Source organism: Echinops telfairi, unplaced genomic scaffold, assembly GCF_000313985.2.
Source record: "Echinops telfairi isolate 266 unplaced genomic scaffold, ASM31398v2 ScPeMD7_2565;HRSCAF=3150, whole genome shotgun sequence".
Lineage (NCBI taxonomy): Eukaryota > Metazoa > Chordata > Mammalia > Afrosoricida > Tenrecidae > Echinops > Echinops telfairi.
The window spans coordinates 10062451-10072548 of NW_022106463.1; positions in this window are offsets into that span (position 1 = coordinate 10062451).

A 10098-nucleotide genomic window follows, 5' to 3' on the forward strand; every position below is an offset into this window, starting at 1 on the left:
TGAAGTCTTGCCATCCTTGCTTCTAAGGAGCACGCTGGCGGCACTTCTTCCAAAGCAGAGCTACCGTGCCGGAAACCCACTGGGACAATTCTGCTCAGTCCTGGCGGGTCACCGTGAATTAGAATCGACTGGACGGCAGTGGGCTTGGTTGGTTTGGAATCACTTCTCTTGACTCACCCCGGCAACTCCCAATACAGTTTTGGCGCGGTGTCCATCGCATCTCTGAAAAGTGTTTGTCTTACACGTGGACTTCAATCACAGCTGAGACAAGTAGATTACCATCATACCTTTTTTTTTTTCCTTTTTAAAAAAAATTGCTGAGCTTTTGTTTACACTCTTGTTAGGCACCATCGAGTCAAGTTGCTTCGGGTGCACATCGGCCTGTGAGACAGAGGGCTTCTCGGTCCTCATCTCCAGGGAGCAGAGCCCCAGCCCTTCCTCCTGCTGGGCTGCTGGGTGGATTAGAGCCATCAACTTTTCCATTCACAGATGAGCGCTTAACCAGTGTGCCACTGGGCTCCTACTCAAGCCTTGATCTCCCAACAAGATCGCGTGGACCGTCTGCCTGCTCTGCTCGGGTGCTGGAGGACCCTCTTGGGGTCCACCACCCTCCTGCCGGAGTCCAGGAGGTTGACGTGGTGAGCCGCTGCCCTTTAGGGACTTCAGAAACTTCCTCGAGGCTCCCCTGAAGGCACTCCTAGTCCCTGGTGCCCCCCGTCTTCTACTCTTTGGGTGCAGTCCTTTGTTTGGGAGGAGCTGGGTTCCTGGGTGGTGTCAAAAGTCCGCATACTTGTGGGTTCAGAGAGAGGCTTCAGGTTGGGGTTCCCCAAAAGGCACCTCAGAAAAGGCCCGGCAGTCTACTCTCTGCCACTGAATGCCCCGTGGGGCACAACCGTGCATGGTCACAAAGGGGGCTTCCCGTGGAACACGTGTCTGCCACTGTGATGGTGCGTAGTATTTGAGGGTTTTGATGTCTTAAAATGCCTAATCCCCATCCTACTGGGTGATTAGTTTGGTGAGCTGTAGACCTGTAGGTTGAAAAATCAATCCTTTCCCCTGAGAAGATGGAAGATCTGGATTCCTGGCTCTCCAGTGTCCAGAGTTGCCCCACGTGGTTTCCAAAGCGGTCATCTCTGCTGGCCGGTCACCAAGCATCATTTCCTCCAGTGCAAGGACAGGGGGTTTGAACCACCGATGTTTCCGTTAGCAGCCAGCCTCGCACTGAACCACGGCGCCACCGAGGGTCAGCACCGCCTGCACTCATTTGTGCTTTGGAGCTTCTCGGCTCTTGGTCCTGTCCGGAGGTGTGTCAGGTCATTTATATCTTCCGTGACTAACTCACTTAGCATTTGCTCCTTGCGTGTATTTCCTTAGGGCCGTGGCAACACGTCAGAGCAAATTAGGCAGCTTGAAACGGCAGATGTTTATCATCCTGCAGCTCTGCATCCCCGAGTTGAAAACAAAGGTGTTGGCCTGGACACCTCTTAAACGCAAAACCAAACCCACCGCATCGAGTGGACTGTGACTCAGAGCACCCTATACAGACAGAGTAAAGCTGCCGCGTGGGTTTCTAAGGCCCTCTTTATGGAAGTAGACAGTCTCATCTTTCTCCTGAGGTGGTTTCGAACGGCCGACCCTGCGGTTATGAGCCCACCAGGAATGAGTCTTCCCTCTGCCAGTGTGCGGTGGCCCCAGACCTTCTGGGGCAGCACCACGCTAAGCTCTGCCCCGTCAGCAGGTGGCTGTCTTCCTTCTCTGCGTCTTCTTTACGAGGAAGACACCGCTCACCTTGGATCAGGGCTCACCTAAGGGGCTCCTATTGCCTTGATGACAACTGTAAAGACCTTATTTCCACCTGAGGTCACCCAGGGGGTGAAGACTTCAACACATGTCTTTTTTGGGGAACAAAGTCAGTCCCACCTCCTTTGTTTTTGTAAACTAACGTCTCTCAATGCCATTGAAAACAGGTAGGTCCCTTGTCCCCCTCCTCGTGTGGGGTGGCTTTTGATACCACTTTGTAACTTGTACTGTGAGTTGGGTGCAGGTGGACAGGCAGATCAGTTTTCCATTCAATAATCACTACGTGTTTTGTTTCATATCATTGATTGCTGCCCCCATGGTGTCGTATCACGTAGCCCACTTCCTTCTGGTGTTTCCTGGTTTCCTAACCCTCCGGACTTTGTCCTTAAGTGAAGGTCACCCTTTGATCCCAAACGGTTGATGATTCCAAGGAGTGAGACCCTCCCAAGTGTTACTGTTCCCCTTAAAAAAAACCCAAACCAACCTCACTGCCATCGACTCAGTGCTGACTACTAGCCACTGCCTGTGGATTTCCAAGACTCAACTGCTGATGGAGGGAGAAAACTCGTTTTCTCCTGAGGAGCTGCTGGTGGTTTTGAGCTGCTGACCATGTGGATTGGAGCCCAACTCGTAATCACTACACCACCTAGGCTCCCTTATAGACCTGTCTATTCTATTGAGCCGCGGAGGTGAGCAAAGTTCTAGACACAAAGGATCTTGGGGCAGGCCGCAGGGCAGGGAGTGTCCTACAGTCTGACCAGTAAGCCTGGTCTTTTGTACGATTTTGAGTCTTGTTCCACATTTCTCGCCCACTCTATCCAGGACCTTTTAATGTGATCCTTCTCAGAGCAGGTGGTGGTAGCCGGGCACCATCCAGTTCTGGTCTCAGGGCTGTGGGGAACCGGTGTTATCCATTGGTCTCCGGTACTCTCTGTACTGGTTATTTATCTTCAGAGCCCTTCTCCCCTCTGGATGGGAGATCGATAGTTGCACCTTAGAGAGTGGTTCATGAGCTTTGAAGACCCCAGATGCTACTCGCTGAAGTGGCACATGGGACGTTGTTTTTGTAGGCTATGTGATGCCAACAGACCAGCTTCGTGGCCCCTGATCCTCACGGCCCAGCGACTCGTGACCTCAAGGTGTTGGCTTGTGTCTGAGGAGTTTTCACAACTTGGCCCTGTGTGCCGAAACCTTTCCTGAGCTCCGTCTGGTCACTGTGGCTCTGCCACCGTCCCATGGTGGTCTTGCTCAGACCCCCTTCCCCACCCTCCTCTGTTCCAGCCAATCTTGCTCTTCTATCATTTTTTAAAATCATTTTATTAGGCTCATACAACTCTTATCACAATCCATACACACATCAATTGTGTAAAGCGCGTTTGTACATGGCTTCCCTGTTTCGCATCTTGGGACCTTCAGCACCAGCAAGCAGCCACCGCAGGTCAGACCTGCAGGTAGGAAGAAGGCTTGCTTCACCTTTCTCTCAGTTCTCCTGGAGCCCGCCTTCTCTGTGCACAAGCAGGCGCAGAGCTGGGGACACCTTGCAAAGCCTTTTCTCTGAATGCTGTGAACCCCTCACGTGATCATCTCTCTCTCACTCTGTCCAGCGAACAGCTTCTGAGAGGGGCGCGCAAGGGTGGCCTTGAATTTCTCACCTCCCACGGACTCTCTTCAATGCCTCACATCATCGCCTGGCAACAGCCCCCATTAAAACTAGAAAAATCTGTCTCTGGGGTCACCGGGTGAGAGAATTCCTAGGTCAGTTGCCTTTTCTCAAGTTGAATCATTCCTCCTCTCTGGGATGTCCTCATCCTCATCCAGTCTGGAGAACACTTGGCTCAACCGAAACTTCTGGGACAAGGTCCTTCTTCCTTCCCGTCCCCCCTTTGTCCATCCGTCTGTGGTCACTGGAGGCCTGTGTGCTGCTATGATGCCAAGAGCTATTTCAAGCACCAGCAGGCTCACCGGTAGTGGGAAGGCTTCGGCAGAGCTTCCGGATCAAGACAGACTAGGAAGAAACACCCAGAGATAGTCTTCTGAAATGTAGCCGGCAAGAACCCCATGGATCGCGGCAGCATGTTGTCAGACTCGGAGCCCAGCCAATGGTCGTGAAGATGGTGCGGGACTGACTGACTGCCTCTCCTTCTGTTGTGCCTGGGTCCCCACCAGTTTGAGCTGACACAACATCCACTCACAGAGCCACCCCCCTCATGCTGCCCACCCCCCGTGGATGGAGACCCAGACTGAGGCTTGGCTAACAATTGCTCCTGTTGTTTTCTACCCGTGTCTTAGCCACTGTCTTGGGAGCAGCATTTTGTGGCCTGAATCCCCAGTCTTTTACTGCCTCCCGAGCTTCAGTTCTGTATCAACCATCAAGTCCTCCTTCTCTTCACTTATGTCTTTCATTGGTACTTCAAGGTCAAGCACACGAAGCCAAGTCTCAGCTCCACAGGCGCATCGGGCTGATTTGTTCTGAGACTTCCAAGGCTGACTTGTTCATACTCATGGCCGCCTAGGGCATACTCAGTACTTTACTCCCTCCTCAAGGCTGTGCCACCCCTGGATGGACATTGGCACGTCCAGCTCCACGACGGCACCAATCAGAAACGAGGGACGTGGTCAAGGGTTTCATTGATCTGCAATCAATGCCCGTGGATGCAGCCGCCGAGATCCGAGTGACCCACTGCACTGGGCAGATCCATTCCAAAAGATCTCTTTAAAGTGTAACAGAACAAGGGTGTCCCTTTGAGGACTGAGTGCACCTGCCCCAAGCCACGGTCTCCTAGGCCACCCTAAATGGACGCGAACGCTGGACCATGAATACGGGAGACAGAAGAAGAATCGATGTCTTTGACATATGGGGTTGGCGAGGAATATTGCACATACCACGGAGTGAACGGCTCTGTCACGGATCAAGTGAAGTACAGCCAGAATGCTCCTTAGCTGGCGGGGACGGTGAGATTTTGTCTCAGGTGCTTTGGACATGTTGTCGGGAGGGATGAGACCCTGTGGAAGTTCATCCTGCTCGGCAAAGTAGAGGGTCAGCAAGAAAGAAGACCCTTGACAAGACAGACGGACATACTGGCTGCAACATAGCAACTTGGGAGATCGGCACAAGACCGGGCCGTGTGGAGTTCTGGGTACACAGGTTGCTTTGAGTTGAGTGGACCGGGCTCCATCTCTCAAGAGGAAGGAGGCCGGATCACACAACACTCTGTCTCTCCTTCCTCGTGCCCTCGTCCCCTCTCACTGTCTTGAGCTGCACCTTTTCACCCCTCCAGGCACGGGTCTTCCTGAACTCCTCCTCACCCAACTTCCTGTTGTTATTTTCAAAGTGGTTTTCCGAGTTGAGTAGCCCACCCTTTGAGTCCTCTGTGTCACTTCCAAATCACCTGACCCATTCCCTAAAACTGCTCCTTCCTCTTTGTCATCGTGGCCCCTCTCCTCAAACACTTCAGGGGTCCTTCGCTGGGCCGGGCCACGAAGACCTATGCAGATCACAGCACCAGCTCTTGGGCCACATGGTGCTTTCATGTCATTTTGCTGGCAAACAAGCAGGGTACAGGAGTGAGCTTGGCTGCCAACTGCCTCTCCCGTTCTCCATGGAGAGGGCCTGCTGTGGGGAGGCCCCGCAATCCTCAGAGGAGTGGGGGCTTTGCTCCATCCGAGAACCCGCAGTCCCAAGCAGAGTGTGCTGACTAATGAGTGCCAATGAGACTGTGACTCACAGTGGTTAGTAGACGCTCGGATGAGCACTCTTCGTACCATGACATAATGCCATCACTTTTCTGTGATGTGACCTGTGTGAGCAGCCCATCAGTTGGAAGAGGCGTTTCCTTGACTCTGTCTGCGGCCCATGTCCAGCATGTAAATGGATGCTCCGGTAAAGCTCTCTCTCTCGACCCCGCACTCTCCTCATCACCTGGCCTTTAGTGCTTGGGACATAAGCCTGGAGAATTCTATGGTCTACCACCTGACCTCCAGATTTTGACTTTACCCATTCCTGCAAGCCAAGAGCCAGCAGAAGCCCCTAGCCTACCTCCTGTCCCACAGGTGTGGGGATCTCCAGCCCAACCATCGCATAAGCCATTTCCTTCATCTCTGTCTACTAACCTATACCGGGTCCTGGCTTTGCTCCTCTAGAGTGTGGTGTGCTGGCACTTAAGCCATATCATGGCTCTGTGTTCCAGTCCCTGTCTCAGAACTACGTGTGGCCTCGGTGGCATGGCCTCGGTGGCATAGGCTACCACAGGGCATTTTGGGGGATGTCAAATACAATGTTGTGTTACCACGCGCCCTTCCTGTGCCCAGGGAAGACTTGAGCAACCAATCACAGAGGCTTTTCGAAGCTCAAACGTGGCTTCAGAACCCTCAGCACTGCCTCCTAACCAATGTCCACTCCCTTCCCAACTGAGGAACGCCTAAGATGAGCACGCAGTGTCCCAGGGGCTGGAGAAGTGGCCAAGACGGAGCCATAGGCCTGTTGTCAGGGGACTCACCTAGTCAGTCTGATTCAACTCAGAGTCACTCTGTGTGCAGCAGAAGGAAACCCTGCCTGCTCTCTTCAGCAGCCTCGCAGCCACTGCTACGTTTGAGCCCGCGTCGCGTCGCTGTATCCGCCCATCTCACTGAAGTCAGTCTGTGCACTGCGCCCCTACCAAGCAGGGTGTCCTTCCTTCCCCAGGGACGGGCCCTCAGGGTAACACGTCCAAAGGACACGAGACAAAGTCTCGCCGTCCTTGCTTCTAAGGAGCACTCTGTCCGTACTTGCTCTAAGACAGATCTGTTCGTTCTTTTGGTCGTCGGTTGTTTATTCAATGTTCTTCAACGACACCATCATTCAAATGCACCCACTCTTCTTCCGTCGTCCTTATTCAGTGTCCAACTTTCACGTGCACACGAGGCCATTGGAAGTACCCTGGCTTGAATCAGCCGCACCGCAGTCCTCAAAGAGAGCTCTTTGCTTCTTAACACTGTAACGGGGTCTCCACAGCAGACTCGTCCAGTGGAACATGTTGTGTCATTTCTCGACTGCAGCTTCCATGGGCATTGATCGCAGATCCAAGTGAGATGAAATCCTTGACAATTTCCGTCTTTTCTCTGTGTGTTATGATACCGAGCATTGATGCAGCTGTGAGATGTTCTTTGTGTTGAAGTGTAGTACATTCCAAGGCTGATGTCATTGACCTGTTTTTTGTTTTTTTTGTAAACCCCCTACAAATAAGAGATTAGTTATCTACGGTGCATTGAATCTGAAGGTAAAATTATTGATATATCCTAGGAAAGAAAACATTTAAATTTCTAACCAGCTTTTCCTGTGGTGATACTTTTCAACAACCGCCGTCCGTTCAGTACGACACTGCTAACTGCAAGATCAGCGGTTCAAACCCACCGGCTGCTCTGAGGGTGGAAGATGAGGCTGCCTACCCCCTTAAAGATGTAAAGGTCTCAGAAAATCCTTAGAGTGTCGCTTTGAGTCGAAATCAACTTGATGGCAGTGGTTATTTTTATTTTTGGTTTAAAGGTCGTGGCACACCCATGAAGCACTCGGCTGCTGACCAGGTCAGTGGCTTCATTGTCTTCAGCAGGCCTGTGGGGGACAGTCTGCTCTTGTAAAGATTAGCGTTCAGGAAACACCACGGGTTAGCGACCCTGCTGTCATGGGGGTTGGGGGTGCTGTGAATTGAAACCGACTGGGTGACAGGGGTCTGGGGGTTCCTAGTTGTATGCTTGCAGCCTTAGATGCTGTCACCCTGAGCTGCACACGTGACGGTGCCATGGAACGTCCTCATCTCTCATCACTGTCCTGTGCGTGTGAAAGCCGCACACGGAATCAGGAAGACGGAAGGAGAGTGGATGCATTAGAATTGAGGCGCTGGAGAAGAATGCGGAAAGTACCAGGGGCTGCTGAAGGGACACACCCAGCTGTCCTGGGGGGACGGGCAGAGGGCTCCTTGGTGAGTTTCATCTCACCTACTCTGGACGTGTTGTCAGGAGAGACCAGTCCCTGGAGAGGGGCGCCATGTTGGATAAAGTAGGGGGGCATTGAACAGAGGAAGGCCCCTGAGGAGATGGGCGGGGGGGGCACAGTGGCTGCAGCCATGAACTCAGGCACAGGGGGAACCGTGAGGCTGGAGCAGAACTGGGTCGTGTTCTGTCCTGCTGTGCTTCGGGTCACTACGGGCTGGAACCTACTAGATGGCATCTAACACAACACCATCAACAACAACCATTTATCGAAGAAGCTAACTGCCACCCTGGGCAGGATCGCAGTAAGTCTTTTGAGCGCACTCCATCGTGTCTGTGATAGGTAGGTTTGTTGTGCCAACATGGCCAATGAGCACATGTGAGATGGGTTGAAGGGCAGAGAGCTAAATGGCTCAGTGAGCCTCGCCTTTCTCTCTCTTACTCTTTGATCATCGGACCTGTGTGCGGCTGCCTTGCTTGTTCTATGCCTCCATTTGCAAGCTGCACTACCTGTGGGACGCCTACCCATGGTCTGTGCCGCTGTAACTTGAGGTTCCTTCAAGACCTGCTTCAGCACGCTACTGGAAGGTACATCTCTTGAGTTGGGGACTATCGGACCCTGTCATCTGGCAGACTGTTGGTGACCTGCCTTGCTGTTTGCTGCCTGTGCTTGGATAGCCTGAATTGCTCCACAGAGGACAACCCGGTGGCCCTCAAGACTTGAAGGACTGCCGGTGCACTAGCTCTCTCACGGAAGTGAGTTGCGCTGAGCCATTTGAACTGCTTTATAGATTAATTGTTTATTTCTTATGTTATCTATTTATCTATATAAATATATATAAAATTATTAGTGTCCTTGTTTTGTTTCTCTAGAGAACCCTGTCTAACATAGTATCGATCATGTTCTAGCGCCCGGGCTAGGCACTGACCGTGAGTGGACCGTGCCTCTGTTAGGAGGAGTGCTGGCACTGGGGTACACAGCCCAGGTGGCACACTGGTTATGCACTCCGCTGCTCACAGAAACGTAGGTGGCTGGAGACCATTAGTGGCCCACAGGAGAAAAGTCTTGGTGGTCCGTGCCCCCAAAGATGACCATCTGGAAATCTCCAGGGGCAGGTCTGCCCTGTCCAATGGGGCCACGGTGAGTCTCAACGACAGCGTCCTTCTGGGTGTCCAGTGTTGGAGGGGCTTTGCACCCATGGAGTTCTCACGGGAACTCACCCGCCTCTAAGGAGGTGGGCAGATACCCTCCCCCTCCATGATGGGTGAGGACCCTCAGGCTTAGAGAGGCGAACTTGCCCAGGATCACAAGTTGGAGCCCAGGCCTCCCACCCACCCCTGCCCAGCAGCAGGCGGGCAGTTCATAACTCACAGACCACTCCATGGACAAATGGACCCCGATGTCACAGCCCTCATTAAATGGGACCCTGGGCCTCTGGGGATGCCTGGGCTCCAATTTGTCTCAGGGGATAGTTAGAGTTAGTGGGGCCCCGGCCCCTCCCTCGCTGTGGCAAATGTGGGATCAGGACCCCCAGCTCCTGTCCAGCTGTCTCAACGCCCCACCCCCGCCCCGCCCCCGGCAGCCACTGGGACACCGGATGAGGGTCACTCCCAGTGGAAACTTCTGGGGTTTTAATTTCTGTACTTGCGATGTTGGTTATCTAACTGCGTGCTCGCATGCACGAGCGCGCGCCCGCCAGAAGAACCAGCAACAGCCATGGCTTGAAGTGTCCTGGGACTTCTCCCACATCCAGCCAGGAACAAGCCCCCGGCGTGGGAATTTTGCTCAAAGTAACCTCAAGAGGGGCTGCAAAGACCCACCCCCGCCCAGAAACACACCTCACCTTCCGGGAAGGTTTCCTCACCAGGTTAGGGGTCTGGGGGTCTGGGGAAGGGGTTGGCCAGGCCCTGCCAGGCGTGCTGGCCGCCACTAGCGCCCCTTAACGAGAGGCGGTCAGGACTCAGTGCCCTGAGTCCTTCCCTGGGACCTGCTCCCTCCGCGTCGCCCTCCCCCTTCGAGCACCTTCCTAACCCGCTCCAGGAAAGGTGCTGGGTCGCCGGGGTGAGGATGGGGCCGGCAGGTGCCGCGGGGAGCCGCTGCCGGGGGAGCAGCTTTTTATGAAAGGGGGGGCGCAGAGACACCCCCTCGTCCCCTCTCCGCGAGACTGCGCGGAAGTTTCTCGGCGGCCTCTCTCTTCTCCCTGGAAGACGAAGGCGGTGGAGGGGGTGAGGGGAGGCGGGAGGGGGACTTCGGAGCGGCCGGATCGCCTTCTGCGGTTGGTTCCAGGGCCCGGACCAGCGGGGGCCGGAGCACCCCTGCCCGGAGGTGCGCCA